General features: G+C 41.4%; 1 protein-coding gene across 11 annotated transcripts in view; it reads right to left on the bottom strand.

Annotated features, from left to right (window-relative positions):
- GLRB (glycine receptor beta) overlaps window positions 1-19,698 on the bottom strand; it is a 154,380-nt gene that overhangs the window by 45,175 nt on the left and 89,507 nt on the right. The gene's annotated exons all lie outside the window — the stretch shown is intronic.

Below are 19,698 nucleotides of genomic sequence, written 5' to 3'. Positions count from 1 at the left end.
ATTACAAACTACACTTGAACTGGATCAATTAAGGCCTGCTATTATTACGTCTTGATATAAAATCCTTCACAACTACATTTCTTCTAAGCAATAGAATGAACCAGACAACATAAAGACAATTAACAATTTCTTTTCTCTTTTGGCCACACCGCAGGGCATGCAGGATCTTAGTTCTCCAACCAGGGATGGAACCTGTGCCCACTGCTGTGGAAGTGCAGAGTCCTACCCAGTGGCCGCCAGGGAAGCCCCACGATAATTTTTGTGGTAGAGACATTTCCAGCCTGACTTTTTCTCCAGCTGTGAAGAGAGGCAGAATTTGCCAACCCATAATATCTCTTCAGCATAAAAGTTATTTTGAGCTAAAGGCACTTGAAAAACAGCAAATGCAGGGAGAGGATTTCTCTAAATTCTTCTTATCTGACTGAAGAGAGATCCTCCAGAAGGAAGTCACTTGTCTTAAGTCCCCCAAATTAATAAATCTGTATACCTTTTATCCTGTTAGCATGACTGCTGTCAGACTATTTCATAGACCCAGCTATTGAGGATAGAGAGAGGAAAAAAAAAAAACCCCAGCAAACCTTTCCTCCCCTACATCTGTAAGCTGTGTCCACCCAAACTCATCGGCTAGCCGGTCTAACTCACTACCAGATTTGATCCTTCCTACAGAATCAGTGAGCCCCCCTTCATGGAACATCATTAACTCCTCCGCATGGTATGACTCCAAACACAACCTATCCTTTAACACTGCCCTTCTAAAATCCTGCCCCAATCGTCCCGGCTCACCGTAAAAAACACAAACTGATACATTTACTGTTTGGCAATTATTTTGTAGCTTTTTTTCCATATCTGTGTGTATATTACCAACCAGATGGAATGTACCCAGCGATTCCTGAGGGAATCGTGGCTTCTATGGTTTTGTAATTCGCTACATTTGCAGGGCACTGAATACACGTTGCCCCAGGCAGTCTCCACGGGCCTGCTCTTCTGGGTTGGTTTCAGCCTCAGGATGCCCACGGGCGCTATAGTGGTAGCAGCTTCACTCAACACTTCCAGATGAAGAGCATTTGCTCCTGAGATGTCCTCTTAGGAAAAAGGACTCATTTCCCTCAGAAGCTTTCCAGCATTAGCCATTCCTGAACCAACCATTAGCAAAGAGGAAGAAGCCATCATGATTGGCTCAGATCAATAATCTGATAGAGACCAGGTGCTGGCAAATCAACCACCAGGTCCATTACATGATTACACTTGATCATCACAAAGACGCACTTGGTTACAGAGGAGAGACGTGAACCACATAGAGGATGGCTTTTCAGCAGAGAAAGAGAAAAACCAGATGGGTGGAGAGTCAGCAGTAGGTGATTAAACGGAGCCATAGGGTACATGGCATATGGAAACCAGGTCAGAGCAAGGTTCAGAGATTTTCTAAAGTGGGAGAGTCAAGAGTGAAACCTGGTAACCCCCATTCCTAGTCGTCATTTCACAAGCCTGCCGAAACGGAAGTGAAATATTATCTGTCTTCTTATTACCACCCACCCATGTATTGCTTTAGGTGATAGATAGATATTACATTAGTCTTACCAACTTTGAAAATCACTAGTCCTGGACAATCTGAAGTTGCCCTTTCTACGACTTGCCAGGGTCACTTTTCCCTCGAGCCAACTCTAAAGGCTTAGATTTCTCTCTACAATTAAATTTTTAAAAATCTTATTTGCCAGTAACAGCAAAAGCAGTGTTGGTTGACAAAAATCTCTTGAAATTAAAAGGAGTATATCAAATATGTTATAGCCCTTTTTCTTTATTCTCATTTGTGTCAATACATATTTTCATGTCTCTGCTGCAAGTAACCGGATATGTGTCTTTAATCAACACTTCACCTTTCTTTATATTAGAAATTCAAAGACATTTTAAAATTTAAGTGAAATCTCATATAATTTATACTCACATGGATGAATTCGGGGATTTTTGTTCCTACCTAAATAAAAAAATAGAAATCATTCTTTTTCAGCTTGGTCAATCCTAAAATAACATTAAAGTCATCTCCACACATTAAAATATATTTTAAAAGCTTAGATCACTTTCTTCAAGAGAGCTGAAACAATCTGCATATAGCACATTTTCCTGTGTTTGCACTTTACATAACCTTATAATTTGGAAAGTGGCTAGTATTTATACAAAATAACCAGGAATAAGAAGAGTTAAATGATTTTAATTAGGTTCCATGCTCAGTGTCTATTTCGTTATTAGAGATTTCACATTCTGAATCTCAGTCCAATGTTTTATCCATCTGATGAGGCCATTGTGTTTTCTTTCAAGAAATCTATCAACGATTATGATATTATTACACAAAAGGATTCATTTCATGGAAATATGATATTCATTTAAGACAATAATTGAGTCTACTCAGGCAAAGTCATCAAATGACTAGAGAAAATAATGTCTTTTATATCAAAAGCCTTTTTATAGCCTGCCCTCTTTTGTTCACTCACCTAAACTTGAACTGATGTCATGACTAATACGCTAAGGAATGGACCAGGCTGTATAGCTGGATGATGTAATGTTTTCCAGCACTAAAGGAAAAATCCAGAAATGTCTTTCCAAAGAGGGAAAGCTCCGTTTTCCATTAACTGCAGAGTGTACGTATTTTCCACGATCCTTTAGCAACCACACAGCACTGCTGCATTTCAAAGCTGGTGTGCGCGAGCATATCGGCTTCACATCCTCCCTTAAACCAGGGATCTGGGTCAAAGGACCGTTTTGTTTTTCCAGTTATAAACGCAGCAACCATAGTCACAGGTCTTCTCAGACCCGAGTGTGGCAGGGCGCTAGCCAGGCCATCACGAGGAGGGAGCTGCAGAGCTTTCTGCTGGGTGTGAACTAAAGCAACCGGGGAGGAAGGAAAGAGCAAGCCACGCAAGCTGTGTACGTTGTATTATTTCTCCTCTTTACTCTAGGGCAGTGATTCTTTACCTCCTTTTTAGCACTACAGACACCGCTGAGAATACGATGAAAGCTATGCTCTTCTCTTAGAAAATGGCGACAAAGTTGGCGATGCTGAGGGTTCCCGGATGTGCCCCACAGGTTAAGAAACCCTCCTTTGTGGAAACAAATGCTGTTATCCTCACCTAAAGCGAGATAAGGGAAGTTTTTTTTTTTTTTTTTTTTTTTTTAAGCTGATGGGACTTTGTCAAAAAGACAGAGGAGCCAACTGAAAGAGCTCCTCCCTATGGCCAAATCTAGGAGGACTTGAGCAATAAAATAAAATTGTACTGGCTTATAATCCAAAGTATAAAATAAAAATGCATGAGTCCATAAAGATGTAAATAAAATGGCTGCTTGAGTAAATAACTAAATGGTAGAGCACAGACAAATCTCCCGTGCAGAATTCCAAATAACTGGCATAGATCCTCTGCTCTCACATTGCTGGAGCAACACACCCCCAGCTTGGTGTGAGCTGTGCACAGTGACACCTTCCCAAAGAGCATGGGACGGAAAGGGGGAAAAACAGTAAGTTCTCCCGGGGGAGAAACCTGACAAATGCGACCTCACCCAGGTGATTAACCTTAACCTCTTAACCAGGTGATAAGTCACGTTGATTCTGTGTACGTTTAATATAATGTGACGGGAGTGTCACTTCTAAAGGAGTGTTCTTCCTCCCCAAAACACATAACTTCAATCTAGTCCTGACAAAAACATCAGACAAATTCCAGGGGAGGGACATTCTACAAACTACCTGACCACGATTCCTCAAAGCTCCCATGGCCACAAAAAGCAAAGTCTGAGAAACTGTCACAGCCAAAAGGAGCCTAACAAGGTGTGAGGACGAGATGCAATTTGTATCCTGACTGGGGTCCTGGAACAGAAAAAGGACACCAGGTAAACACTAAGCAATCTAAATACAGCCTATAGTTAATAACAATATACCACTGTTGGTTCTTTTTTTTTACATCTTTATTGGAGTATAATTGCTTTACAAGGGTGTGTTAGTTTCTGCTGTATAACAAAGCGAATCAGCCATATGCATACACGTTCCCATATCCCCTCCCTCTTGCGTCTCCCTCCCACCCTCCCTATCCCACCCCTCTAGGTGGTCACAGAGCACCGAGCTGATCTCCCTGTGCTATGCGGCTGCTTCCCACTAGCTCTCTATTTTACATTTGGTAGTGTGTATGTGTCCGTGCCACTCTCTCACTTCATCCCAGCTTACCCTTCCCCCCTCCCCGTGTCCTCAAGTCCATTCTCTACGTCTGCATCTTTATTCCTGTCCTGCCCCTAGGTTCTTCAGAACCTCTTTTTTTTTCTTTTAGATTCCATATATATGTGTTAGCATACGGTATTTGTTTTTCTCTTTCTGACTTACTTCAGTCTGTAGGACAGACTCTAGGTCCACCCACCTCACTACAAACAACTCAATTTTGTTTCTTTTTATGGCTGCGTCTTGAGTTGTAAATCATTATTCTGAATTCTTTTTCTGGAAGGTTGCCTATCTCCACTTCATTTAGCTGTTTTTCTGGGGTTTTATCTTGTTCCTTCATCTGGTACATAGCCCTCTGCCTTTTCATCTTGTCTATCTTTCTGTGAATGTGGTTTGCATTCCACAGGCCGCAGGACTGTAGTTCTTCTTGCTTCGGCTGTCTGCCCTCTGGTGGATGAGGCTATCTAAGAGGCTTATGCAAGCTTCCTGGGGGAAGGACTGGTGGGTAGAGCTGGGTGTTGCTCTGGTGGACAGAGCTCAGTAAAACTTTAATCCGCTTGTCTGCTGATGGGTGGGGCTGAGTTCCCTCCCTGTTGGTTGTTTGGCTGGATGTGACCCAACACTGGAGCCTACCTGGGCCCTCTGGTGGGGCTAATAGTGGACTCTGGGAGGACTCACACCAAGGAGTACTTCCCAGAACTTCTGCTGCCAGTGTCCTTGTCGCCACGGTGAGCCACAGCCATGCCCCGCCTCTGCAGGAGACCCTCCAACACTAGCAGGTCGGTCAGATTCAGTCTCTCCTGGGGTCACTGCTCCTTCCCCTGGGTCCCAACGCACACACTACTTTGTGTGTGCCCTCCAGGAGTGGAGTCTCTGTTTCTCCCAGTCCTGTTGGAGTCCTATAATCAGATTCCACTAGTCTTCAAAGTCTGATTCTCTGGGAATTCCTCCTCCCATTGCCAGACCCCCAGGTTGGGAAGCCTGACGTGGGGCTCAGAACCTTCACTCCAGTGGGTGCACTTCTGTGGTCTAATTGTTTTCCAGTTTGTGAGTCACCCACCCAGTGGTTATGGGATTTGATTTGATTGTGATTGCACCCCTCCTACCACCTCATTATGGCTTCTCCTTTGTCTTTGGATGTGGGGTGTCTTTTTTGGTGAGTTCCAGTGTCTTCCTGTCGATGATGGTTCAGCAGTGAGCTGTGATTCCAGTAATCTCACAAGAGGGAGTGAGCACACGTCCTTCTACTCTGCCATCTTTCCATCTTTTTTTTTTTTTTTTTTTTTTACTCTGCCATATTTAACCAAAGGATCACTTTTTCTCTCTTGAAAGCAGAGGCAGAGAACCATGTGTTTTATACTCCATGTCCTTTGTAGATCTTATTGTATAAGTACATTCAGCAGGAAGAAGTAATAAATCACATACTATTTCCTGAAAATAGTCACTCCGAATGAGTTCTTAGTTACAAAACTCTATTGGTCACTAACATCCAGACTGAATGCCATTAATCAAACGAAGGATAGTTTTTATGAGGTGGAACACACATCCATGAACGGGAAGCTTCTGAGATTACAGGCTCAGAAACTCACATCCTGTTATTTAGAAAGGACTGCAGGGCTTCCCTGGTGGCACAGTGGTTAAGAATCCGCCTGCCAATGCAGGGGACACAGGTTCGAGCCCTGGTCCGGGAAGATCCCACATGCCGCGGAGCAACTAAGCCCATGCACCACAGCTACGGAGCCTGCGCTCTAGAGCTCAGGAGCCACAACTATTAAGACCGCGTGCCTAGAGCCCATGCTCCGCAACCAGAGAAGCCACCGCAATGAGAAGCCCACGCACCACAATTTAGAGTAGCCCCCACTCGTCGCAACTAGAGAAAGCCCGCGCACGGCAACGGAAGACCCAACACAGCCAAAAATAAATAAATAAAATAAATACATAAGTTAATTTTAAAAAAAGAGAGAAAGGACTTCAGTGAGGTTTAAGTCTTAGTATAAGCTCAAGTAAATCTAACATGTTGCTTGAAAATACACAAAGTGAAATCAAGATAAAGAAAGAGATGGTCTTATTGTTAAGGGTAACAACTAAACAAATACATACAATGTGGCAAGAAAGCACATAAAAAGCCTTGGACTCGGAATCAGAGGGCCTACCTTTCCTTCTGGCGCCTAGTTGTGTCCCTGGCAAAGCCATCTTACCTCCTGGGACCTCAGTGTTCTCACCTCCCAAATAAACAGGATAAACTATGACATGTGCTGTACAACCAAAAAGTGAGCCTAAAATACCCACCTGAATTAGATCGCTGGAATATCACTGACTAACCTTATGACCTTAAGAAACACTCTCCACGACACAGGTTGCTCATATATAAAAGGAGATCGCAGCTGCCTGCTGTACAGAATCGCCTGAGAATTCACCAGGTCCTGAGTCCCACACACAGCACACAGTGCTGCCCTTGCACAGAAAGGCAGGCCCACGTTGTACCCACCCCAGCCCTGATATCCTGAGTCTAAGGAGAAGATGTGTAATAAGGTGACACAGGATTTTCTAGCTGTAAAATGAGGTATTCCATCTGTAAAAATTAGCTTAAGTAATGACAGAAAAAAGGGACCTAGAATAATATAAAATATGCAAAGCTCCTCTGAGCTCTTTAGAAGAAACTCTAATATCACAAACACAGGTAATCCACTTTGCAGAACTTTTAGAGTTCAGAAAATACTTTCATATACATTGTCAAGTTATACTATCAGATAAGTGCTGTAAATTACATAGAGTTTATCATTTCCATTTTACAGGTAACAAAATTGAGCACAGGCAAGGCAAAATGATTGCCTATTCAAGGTCACAAGTGTATTAAGTGATCTGTCCTAGAACAGAACCAAGGTCATCTGACTCAAGACAACATTCTTTCTGCATGTTAAAACTCCAAAACAAGCTCCTCTCCTAATGACCATGAAAAATTCATTCATCCTATTGGTAATTCCTCCATTTCACAGATCAGGACTATTAAGGTCCAGAGTGACTTATCTGAGGACACACAGTGAGTTAGTAACAGAGTGAACTAGAACCCCATTCTTCCCATTCTTCCTCCCCTGTATTGATTCAACTAATTTCATGTTAAAATGTGTCAATGTTAATTTTATTTCTCTATTATTTAATTGTGTCTAGAGTAGGGATTTAATAGAGTAGGTGATTCCTGAGCTGGGCTGGAAGGATAAGGAAGCAGGTAACAGGTGGAAAGGGAAGGGGGAGGGCAGATTCCAGGAGGTGGGCACAGCGAACACAGCAGATGACTAACAGAGAGGCACTGAGAAGCTCAACATGGCAAGAAAAGAAGGTGTGGCACATATATACAGGCACATATACACAATGGAATATTACTCAGCCATACAAAGAAGGAAACCGGGTCATTTGTGGAGATGTGGATGGACCTAGAGACTGACATACAGAGTGAAGAAGTCAGAAAGCAAAAAACAAATATCTATTAATGTATATATGCAGAATCTAGAAAAACCATACAGATGAACCTATTTCAAAGCAGAAATAGAGTAACAGACGTAGAAAACAGATGTGTGGATACCAAGGGGGGAAAGGGGGTGTTCGGACAGATTGGGAGATTGGGATTGACACATATACACTACTACGTATTAAAATAGATAACTAATGAGAACCTACTGTATAGCACAGGGAACTCTGCTCAGTGATCTGTGGTGACCTCAATGGGAAGGAAATCTAAAAAAGAGGGTATATATGTACACGTACAGCTGATTCACTTTGCTGTACAGCAGAAACTAACAAAACATTGTAAAGCAACTATACTCCAATTTTTAAAAAAAGAGAAATACATGGTTGGATATACAATGAGCATCTCAAATCTGCTGACACTAGAAAACAGCAGTTCTCAAAGTGTGGTCCACAGACACCTGAAGGTGCCCAAGACCTTTTCTGAGCATCCAGAAAGTCAAACTATTCTCTTCACCTCCATCATCATCATCATCATCATCATCCTCAAAACAACACTTACTTTGTTTCACTCTGCACTCATGCTGCACAAGCAACGGTGGGTAAGACTGCCAGTGCACAAATCGGGAAAATAATAGTTTTACGTAGCAAGAGTGTTCGTATTCTTAACCACCAGACACCAGCAGTAAAAAAATAAATAAAAGATGTTAAAGACGGTGTTCCCGTGTAATGTCTTAAAGAAGCAGTAAAAAATATTCAATTTATTAAATTTTGCAATTTAAATCCATATCATTTTAATATTCTGCGTGAAAAAAATGGGAAGTATCCCGACAGCACTTCTGCTGCACAGAAAACCAAACTACGATAATTGTTGCAAAGAACACCACTCTGATGACTGACTTGCTAGTGAACAGAAGACTTTTCATGCAACACTGTTTTCATGGAAGACCATGGAAACCCTATGGTGATTCACACTTGGATATTTGGCAAAAAAAGTTTTCACAAGTGAAAGAAGAATGCCTGTAAGTTCAAGAAAAACTAATGAGAGTATTTGCTGTCAGAAATAAAATATGAGTTTTCAAACAACCGGAATTTTAGAAAACTTAGTATTCACCACCATGAACTTGACAACTTCCTGATACTAACAGACTTTCCAGGGAGATCGAAAGTAATAGTAAATGGATGTGATTATTTGATACTGTATAATGAAACCTGTCAACATTTGGAAGATCTGCAAAACCCAGCAAATCCACTATTTTCAAAATGATCGATGCATGTTATAAATTCATGTTTGGGCAAAAAAAAAAAAAAGAAAAAGCCATTGAAAATGAAAGACCAGCAAATTTTAATACAACAGAGATCAAAATGTTCACTGATCTGATTTCAGATTTTACATCACAACTAACTTTTAAGGAACTATCACTTGTCATATTTTGGCATGGCATTAAAAAGGAATATTCATAATTATAGAAAGGCTATTGAAATACTCTTCCCTTTTCCAATTATATGTCGGCATGAGGTCATATTTTCTTCACCTACTTCAACCAAAACAATGTATCACAACACACGGAATCCAGAAGCAGATATGAGAATTCAGCTGTCTTCCATTATGACAGCCACTGAACAGACAGGAACATTGTAAGACAATGCCACTCTTCTATTTTTTAATTTTTGAAAATATAGTTAATTTTCAAAAAACAAGTTATTCATGTTAATCTGCAATAAGTATATTTTAGGTAATTTAATAAATATTTTAAAAATTTGTTTCAATTTATAACAAGGCAACATCAATAGATAACTCCCACATAAACTAAAGCTCACTGTGTCCTTAAAGATGCTTCAGATTGTAAAGGGGTCCTGAGACCAAAGTTTGAGAGCCGCTGTTATAGAGGATGAATTACAGAGGACAGGATGGAATTCAGGAGTCTGGGGAAGTCCCTGCAACAACAGATTCAAGGTGAAATGATTAGAACCCAAAAAGGACCACACCCGTTGAGATGCGGAGAAATAGCCAGATGCAAGAGTCATTTCTGAGCAAGAATCAACAGAATGAGTAACTGATGAGATGATCCAGGTGAACGTCCGGGGCAGAATGGAAGATGTTTCAGCCGTTTCTCATGAAAGGCTGGGTGCGGAGCTGAGGAAGGCTGATGGCAGAGCTGGTTTGATATACTAGCTCTGAGGTCCAGTAAGAAGTTACACATAATGACCTGGAACTCACAAGAGGAGCTACACCTGGAGTTAAGGATGCGTGTGTAACCACAGACACAGGTAGAAATTACTCAGGGGAAGAGCGATAAGTAAGAAGCTAAGAGGACCAAGATGAACATCTAGCAACATCCAGGATATGAATATGTGGTAAAACCCACTATTTCTGGACAGACAAAAAAGAATAGCGGGGAAGGTGTCTAATCAGGGGTAGCAGGAGAGGCAGACACAAAGCTGGAAGGCAAATCAGGGCAGAGGGGTTGGGGGTAAGAGGTCACTTCAGGACGCAGAAGACAATCATTTGTCCTCGTCAAGTAATGTAAGGACTCCAAAGAAATTTTGCAGATTTGCTTAAAAGGAATAAAATAAATATCTTCATCAAAAACCAGAATGGTGGCAGGAGTCAATACTAATAGGAGAAATAAGTGGTTCTACTGTTTCCTTTGTTACAACAATAATGTCTGGCTTTTGGAATTCAAAGAAATTCAAAGAAAAATTGTGAATTAGAGCTGAAATTGTGGGCTGTCAGTTTAAGAAATGTGACAATGAACACAGAGGAAAAAACAAAGTTGATGAAATAGGAATAAAAAAAACGATGCATTTGGAACTTCCCTGGTGGTCCAGCAGTTAAGACTCCATGCTTCCAATGCTGGGGCTGCAGGTTCAATCCCTGGTTGGGGAACTAAGATCCCACATGCCATGCAGTGCAGCCAAACAAACAAACAAACTATGCATTTTTTCAGGGAGGCGACGCTTCAGCGTAGTTTTAAGCCATTAGAAAAAGAAGCCAAAGAAAAGACGACGAAGCATGGGCAAGCGGAGTGTGGTGATGGGGGGGGTCTCAGGGGGGGTGCGGGACGGAATCCGGGACTGAGAAAAGGACATCCCTCTCCCCCTAGGTCAGGAGCCAAGGAGAAGAGAAAGGATGATGCCACAGGCAGCTCTGGAGGGAAGATGCAGGGGTGGGTGAGCTCCAGTCTAGCAACTTCTATTTTTTTTCTTTAAAGTAGAAGTTCATATCGTAGGTGAAGACCGAAAGGGGTATTGATCAAGGACTGAAACCATTATTAGGGAAAGAGAAACACGGAGCCACTAAGGGCCAGTGAAGAATTGAGGCACCACAACGAAGACCCAGCCAAGGCTACATCAACACACAAAATAAACCAATGCAGATTCCAAACAACATTTGTAGAATGAAACCGTAAAACATTGTAGATATTCCGGTCAACTACGTACGGAACTCCCGGGAGATATTAAAGGGTGTTGCAATACGACCTCTGGAATATCTCGGCAGCCGCGTCCATGGTGTAACTGAGAGCTGAACACAGATGCAAAGAAGGCTACGAGTCCCCTCATTATTAAACGTGGGCCTTTTCTATTAAGTTACTCTTGGGAGTGGAGTCCTAAACTCCCCCCAATCATCAAGAATTCCTCCCATTGTTTTCTCACAGGAGGACTAATAAAGGTCAAATGTTTCACATTCTCCAACAAAGTCCATCAGTGATTGAATCATTGTTTTGCTGTTATTCCAATCAGAGCTCTTAGAAAGGTAATTTCCTATTTACATCATCTCTCAGAGGAGCTTTTTGAAAGTACATAAATTTGAATAATTTGCTTCTTGAATTCTAAATGTAAATTTCCATGTCGAGGGCAAAGGAACTCATGTATGACCGTGCTCTCTGCTCTCTGGAGGACTGCAGAGACGTGCTTTTTTCAGGTAGTAGCTCAAGAAGAATAAGGCAAAGATACTCTATCCTTTACTGCATTGCAGAAATTATTCACCTCCAAAAGAAAACAAAAGACAAACACCGGACACATTTTTGTAAGTCAAATTCCTCAGTGTGTGAAAAATTATAGAGTTAAGGATGGGTACAGTTCACCTTGCACACATGTGATTCTTCTACTTGGGGGGACGGTTACATACCTACATTTTGATACATCAACTCTGCAATTAGATCCCTTAGTAATTAACTTGCTTAAGAAACAGAATTTTGTGCATTCCCTTTCCATTGGTTAGGCTTGTCTAGTTCTGAATCAGAAAATGAAAAACCTTGACAAAAACAGGAACAGTTAGCCCTGAATATAAAGGTAGCAAAACAATCATAAATAAAACTTGACTGCATCATAATAGAGTTGGAATGAATGAATGAAATTAGGAAACTACTGAGATGAAACTTTTCACCATAAGAATGAGAAAATTGAGACCCAAATAAATTAAATGACTTATTGAAAGTTATAAAGCCCATCAGCAAGAGTCCTAATTGAGATACAGCAGTGGGCTTTCTCCCAAATTACGAGGTTTTATCCATATAGATTAAGCAGACATACAAAGGGAATTTTAAACAATGCATGTTTCAAGGTGATCTCTAAACATGGTCCAGTGAGCCACTGACCCATCAAAAGATTAATTTATGATTTTTCTATGTGATCAGTCACCCATTTGATTTAGTAAGTATAAACGTAGCTGAAATGCAAAGAACATTGAAGTAGGCAGAATATGAAACTATATATATATGAAAGTGTATATCTTTATGAAAGTGTGTGTGTATATATATATATTCTTCCTACTTCAAAATTCCTTGAATCAGAGCTTCATTTATGCTTTTACTAAATGAAAGTGTATCTACTGTAATGAAAGTGGAGAGAGGGGGAGAGCCATCTCATCTCAAGTATTTATAATTTGGCTGAAGAGTTAACACAATATATACATTTCAACTAGAAAATAAAAGATCATAGGAAGAATATTACTATTAAATCTAATCAAGTGTCAAAACATACAAGATGCACAAAAAGGATTCTAAGAGATCAAGAAGAGGGAGTTTAATTTTAGCTCTAATCATCAGCTCATGAAACCTTGGAGAAAAGAACTTTTAAATTCGGCAACTTCCCAGTGATGCTTCGTTTAGGTAGTTTCCCTACCCAAGCTATGTTCGTCACTCTGGTGACAAAGAACCTTCCAAGGAAATCCTTGGATAGTTATATCGTTGGATAGTTACATCCTACCCTTTTAAATGGAAATGTCTTCCTCTACGGTTCTCTCTTCGGTCTTGGTTCTATAACTTGAGGTCTAAATATGAATTCTAGTTCATATTATATGAAAACTCCTCAAAACAGGGATTACTCATCTACTCTTAAAGAAAATAACCCACGGTAAACCTATCAAACCACAGACTTTCATGTTCCTGCAAACGCTGATCATGATTCTCTTAACAAACTCCCACGAAAATCCAATCCTCACAAACGAATGCAACCAGAAATCAACACAATGTTCCGGGTATGATACACCCACCACGAAATTAAGCCATTTTTTTTTCTCTGCAAACACTGCATTTCTATCAAGGTCCAAGACCTCAATGCACTGACAGTCATAGCATGCTAGCAATTTGCACTAATCTTACTTTCAATGAACACTTCTAATCATTTAAAAGGTTTCATCAGGCAAGGTGATGACTGAGATGAGCCCTGAAGGACCGTGTAGATTAAGCAGGAGGTCGTTGCTCTATAACCATAAGCATGTCTAAGCATAAGTGGTGGCAGGTTTGCCACAAGGACAGATCAGCCTTTCTAAGATGAGAGTGTAGCTTCGCACAAAGTTCCGCACGTAAATCAGAGAGACCTTTGAAAGTCAAAGTGAACAGTCTGCCCTGGATCCTTGAGGGCATAAGAAGACATTGTGGGTCTGGAACATAAGATTAACAAGATGAAAATGGAAACGGTATGTAAGATGAATAATAATGAGTGGGGAAAAAATACGGCAAGTAATTAGGAAACTTTTGTAACAGACTATGTTGAAAATGACGATAAGCGGAGATGCAATGAACAGGACAGATACAGGAGATCATTTTAAGAGAAAACAGGTTCCATTTAAGTTTCATGCCCGAATAACTAAAATAATGAGGATTCCGATTTCAAAACCTAGGAAATTATTTGGAAAGGGAAGATCATTAATTCAATTGACTGCACAATAATATCATGCCATGAAATCAGAATTGTTCGTTAGGTAGTAAGAAAATACATAACTGCCCATCAATGAAAAATTTGATCTACCTTTGTTATAGTAATAATAATACAGGCAGTTTTCAATTGTATCCGTTGTACAGATTCTCCATATCCATTTCCAATCAGCCTTTCATTTTGGGGCCAATGGATTTATCCTGAACATTTCCATTAGGAAGTAAGAAAATGGAACTAAACTGAAATCAATCCATTCTATTAATGAATAACAGGTAATAAAATCAGAATAGGAAGAAAATGGCTAACATTATACTTAACCCAACCCTTCTTACTACACAGAACTGATGTCCACACATACTACCATTAAATGGTATCTCTCTGAAGGAGACAAAAACAATCTCATATTGGTATCAAACACATTTATCCACACACAACTTTTCTAGGTTGTGAACAAACTAATAAAAAGTAGCCATATTGCTTCACATTACACACACAGAACCATAAAGCTTCATGTCATGATTTTAAAGCTAGAGCCCCAACAGTTTGGAGGAAAGATCATTAGGATGAAGGAAACACATGCAAACATGACCGAACCGTCATATAAATAACAGCAGCCCCTCATCAAGTATCAATTAAGGGCTTCTTATGGTGCTTCTCCACACCTAAGATACAAGTCTGGGCCCCGAATGGGAGAAAGATCTCAAATGTAACTTGTAAGCAAATTAGTTGCACTTACGGTGAGCTATCAGATGCCTGAAATTCAAACAGTCCTCAACAAATGGTAGAAAGTTCCCTAACTCAGCGATGACAGAAATGTCAGTATGGGTCAAGAGGTTACAGTCGGGCCAAATTCAGTGTGAAAAAGTGTTGCTGTGTCTGCTATGAGCACAGACAGAAATGACAAATAATGCTTTGGTTTTGGTTCAAATAGTTTTGTTTTGTTTTTGTTCATTCAATCAAGAATTCTGAAAGTATATTTTAGAATGTTCTGCTTTCATACACAATAGACATATAAACACAAATCCATAAACCTATGCCTCCTTATCAATTATGGCAGGCATTGATTAGATCATCAATATTTGTCATCCCTCAGTCATTATTTCTTGAGATTAACAGTAGCTTGACATATTTATTCCGATTGGTTTAGGTCAGAAAAGAGAAAAGATGGTCTGAGTTTGAAAGATATTCATAAAACCCTGATTACTCGTGAAATTTCAAGAAGAAATGCTACCACTGCAAGTTTTTAAATCCTTATTCTTAGACCAAGATATACTAATTTTATATGGTACAGCTCTCCACGACAATGCACCAAAAACAGCGGTCAAGCTATTTAAATCTGGATGGAGATTAAATTTTTAAAAGGTGATTCTTTCTATATCATTCTGCAATTGGATAATCATAAGACCGTCATCACATACAGTATATTAGAATCAAAGACTCTTAAAAATCTCACAAATGGAAATGTCCTTAAACACCGCTGTCTCGCCAAACTACCTACCCAAGGCTCAAACTTTCTATAAAATATTCCTGCAATTAATTATCCCCCGTGGCGGAATGCCCGGGGTTGCTGTGAGCTCCACTGCCTCTGTTCCCAGGCAATTATACCTGGCAGAGTGCTACTAGAAAGTTCTTGCTAATTTGGAGCCAAAAACATCCCTCCTCACGGTTCAACCCATTAGTCCGGGTTGTTAAGTACTGGTGCCTCCGAGCAGCAAAGTCTACTTTGTCATCTAAATCACAAGTTTTCACAAAATTGAAGATAACTGTCAAATACCTCAGGTCCTTCGGCACTTCGTAATATGACATTATTTTAATTACCTCAACTATTCTTATTTCTCTCCCCTGAAGGTATTGACCAGCACGATGCAGAAATCTCTGTAAGTCTTGCTTTAAATAATATAATTCTTTTGAGGCTAGTAATATGCTTAACACAGAATTGGTAAAATAAGAACACTAATTTCTTTCTTGAGTAACTATATATATAGTTATAGTTAGCTGTGATGGAAAGATAATGTAAGTTACTCATCTGCATCAGGTATATATATTATATATCATATTAGATTATATTATATCATATTATACTATACTACACTTTAGTATATTGTTAGTCATTTGTATTACGGTTACAACACTATTTAGTATTTTTTCCAAGTGTGTGCGGCCACCCTGCCTTCCCCATCCTATACTTGCACGTATGCTTTCTGAACCAAAGTGCAGTTTATACTTCAATCTCGTTAGGTTCAGCCCATCGCTTTGGACCTTCAAGGTCATATTAGATCCTAATTCTGTCTCACTTACCCACTATATGTTTCAGTATCACATTACTCTCCATCTGGATGTTTCCTCCGTATAGTTTATTTTAGTCATTGACACGATACGATGTTTACCACGAGAAGGGCCAAACTTTCACCAGGAAGCACCATCCAGGCTGAAGACGCTCTGCCCATAACCTAGACATTAACCACCTTCTCCTTATATTGAGACTGTGTCTAAATACTGTCCGGAGAGATCATGTAAGTTATTTTCAAGTACTGTAACAAAATCCAGATACAGTGACTTGTAAGGGTCAACGATCTTGAGTTTGTACTCACTCTTTAAACAAATGTTTACCGCATGTACATTTTGTACCAGGCACGATGCGGATCTCTGGTGACTAAGTCAATAAGACACAGCCATCACGGAGTTTACCATCTAGTAAGGGAAGCAGACAATTACAGCTGATGTCCATGTCCCCACATAGGTTATAAGCAGGATAGGCAATTAGGGAACCACGAAGGCACAGAGTGTGATTGCCTACATCCGACTGTCAGGATTAGGAAGCAGACAACAAAGTTTGAGTGTGAGGTCATCACGGGACAGTCAGATTCAAGTGTTGGATGTTTGGATGTGGTGTTCTTCAGGGAGATCCGGGCAGGGCACACAGGTACAGGAGTTGACAGCAAACACCTGGAATTTATAGCTGTGGATTTTCATAAGACCACTGAGGCAGGGGTTAACTAATGGAAGCAGGAAACCTCTGGCATTTTGGTAAAGGGAAGAATGCTTCGGAGATGTGAAAGAGCAAGCGTGTATGAGACCTGAGTAAGGGCGTGGCCAGGATGCAGAGACACAGCCGGCGGAGTCAGAGGCCAGTTCAGCAAGAGCTCTGGGTGCCGAGCCAGGAAATCAGAACCTTTTCCAAAGGTTATGGAGTCCCTCAGGGGGCTCTAAGCACTGGAGTGGCTTGAGTACACTAAGGAAAATACACTCTAGGGGCGGAGGGTGGGGTAGGAACTGGTGGAGGAAGATAAGAAGAAGGAAACCAATAAAGAGCTCACCAGAAAGGCTGGGGGGAGAAGTGACGGTGGCGTCATGGTGGGGATGGAAGTGAGGGACACCCCCCCGAGATGGCACAGACTCTGAACGTGGAAGTCTCGGCAACGACTGGACTTGAGAAGCTAAGGTAGAAAGAGGGGGTCCTAGGTGATCCCTAGGATCTGAGTTTGGATGGCAAAGGATGCAAATGGAAACACTGTATTAGGAGAGGTGGGGAGGATTTCTGTACTCGGGCTTTATCCTTTTGAATTGAGTTTTAAGATCAAGATGGGATAACCAGGTAGCAAGTGGTGGATGTATGGGTACATTCTTCAGAGAGGCTGGGCTGCATACAGCTCCTTAGGCCTTAACAGTGCGTCGATGGAGTTACAGCCAGAGATTTGGACAAAATCACTGAGGCAGAATGTATAGGAAATCAGAAGACCAACAGACTCAGGTCAGGGTCAAATTCAAGCTTTAAAATAAAAAGCTAAGGGCTTCCCTGGTGGCGCAGCGGCTGAGAGTCCGCCTGCCGATGCAGGGGACGCGGGTTCGTGCCCCGGTCCGGGAGGATCCCACGTGCCGCGGAGCGGCTGGGCCCGTGAGCCGTGGCCGCTGCGCCTGCGCGTCCGGAGCCTGCGCTCCGCAACGGGATTTCACCATACTGAGGAGTATATGGAAGCCTATAGGTAACTTCTGGGTTTCAAACATTCCTCTTAATCAAGATGTTTTATGCTTAATCAGCTTACACGAGACGGGCAAACTGGACCGTCGCTGAGAAACAAATAGTTTGCATATGCTTTCTCAGCCCGTTATTGTAACTGAGATTCCCAACCTGGATACTCAAAGAAATTTAATACAATGGATCCAACAGTAGCCAGAGAAAACCTTAGTCTTCAGAAGTTCAGTGACCACGAAATCAAAATTCTTACTAAAATGCTCAAACAGGGCTTCCCCGGTGGCGCAGCGGTTGAGAGTCCGCCTGCCGATGCAGGGGACACGGGTTCCAGCCCTGGTCTGGGAGGATCCCACGTGCCGCGGAGCAACTGGGCCCGTGAGCCACAACTACTGAGCCTGCGCGTCTGGAGCCTGTGCTCCGCCACAAGAGAGGCTGCGACAGTGAGAGGCCCACGCACCGCCATGAGGAGTGGCCCCCGCTCGCCACAACTAGAGAAAGCCCTTGCACAGAAACGGGGACCCAACACAGCCAAAAATAAATACATAAATAAATTTTTTTAAAAAATGCTCAAACAAAAAATATACAAATGTAATTCTCCAAAGTACATCTACTTTTTAATAAGCTGGATTTCGGCAGCATCACCAGGGCTACTGTTAATAAAGCTTTATTCAGTCTCATAATTGCAAGAAAGTAAGTAATAGAATCAAAATTTGAAAACTGTGGTAGAAAACCTCAGAGATAAAACTTTAATTTCTCGACAAACCTAAAACCCTGCGATACGGGCTCACCACGTGTGTGCCGGGCCTTCCACTTGGAGGTTTCCACGTGCGCCAAAGAGAACCTTCACTGTGTCACGCTTTAACTATCAGATGTAACGTGAAAAACCTGTCCTAACCAGAGACAGCCTAAGCATATACAGTCAGCTTACCTATAAGGCAACGGCGCAGTTCTGGGGAGAAACAGGATGCCCTCTAAACGACTCTTGTAAGGTACACGGCAGCCGTAAGGCTTGCAGTTGCCATATTCAGAGCTGTGATTCATGACATCGGACAGGATATGGGGGTGGGGGGGGGGAGCAGGGCTGGGGCAAGGGAGACAGGGGCCCCATCAGCTTCCACAGAGAGCGGAACCGAATGACCACAGATGGCTTGGCTCCACACCTAGCATCAGCGTGCCTTCGGGACAAATACAAGAGTTCATATCAATATGCCGAGATTTACCAAACAAAAAGTTAAAATGAAGGATATCCAAGATATGACAAGGTGTGCTCATACCTGGGAAGAGTAAGGCCTGACCGTGTCCAGTTCCCGAAAATGCTAGTCCCCTGGTCGCAGCTCAAACACTCGTATGTGTGAAGCTGAGTCACACCCAGTAGGGCGGATGGGGCCATCCTGTCACACCCAGAAGCCTGGCCCTGACGTCAGGCTGTGCAGATTGTAAGAAGCAGGACTATTAACACTGAAAACTCGGAGGTATTTCTTAACAGGGAGCTTTATGTACTGCGGGACTTTATGTGGGTCACCGTACCATCCCCAGACCCTCCATCTCACATATTCATACAGACGTCCATTCCGAAATGCCAACTCTAATATCCTTTCTTTACAAAATTTACTTCCCAGAAGGTACCTTAATAATTCTTATGGAACATCTATGAAACTATAATAATCAATATTTAAGTAATGATGATGCTGGAATAATGTTACCTGAGATCAATATAGCACTTAGGAAATCTTAATGTAAAAATAACCAGTACCAGCAAATTAATTCTTACTCCACATTACTACATATGTTGTAACATTATTACTTAAAAGCACACATTCTGTGAAGGTTATTGATTTATATACTGTTTAATTGTTCTAACTATTGGATATTATTTACTGTTATCCACCAGTAATAGTAACACTTTATT

This window comes from Kogia breviceps, chromosome 6 (genome assembly GCF_026419965.1).
Source record: "Kogia breviceps isolate mKogBre1 chromosome 6, mKogBre1 haplotype 1, whole genome shotgun sequence".
Classification (NCBI taxonomy): domain Eukaryota; kingdom Metazoa; phylum Chordata; class Mammalia; order Artiodactyla; family Physeteridae; genus Kogia; species Kogia breviceps.
Note: the sequence above shows the minus strand (reverse complement) of the source record. Positions and strands in the feature narration are given on the sequence as shown.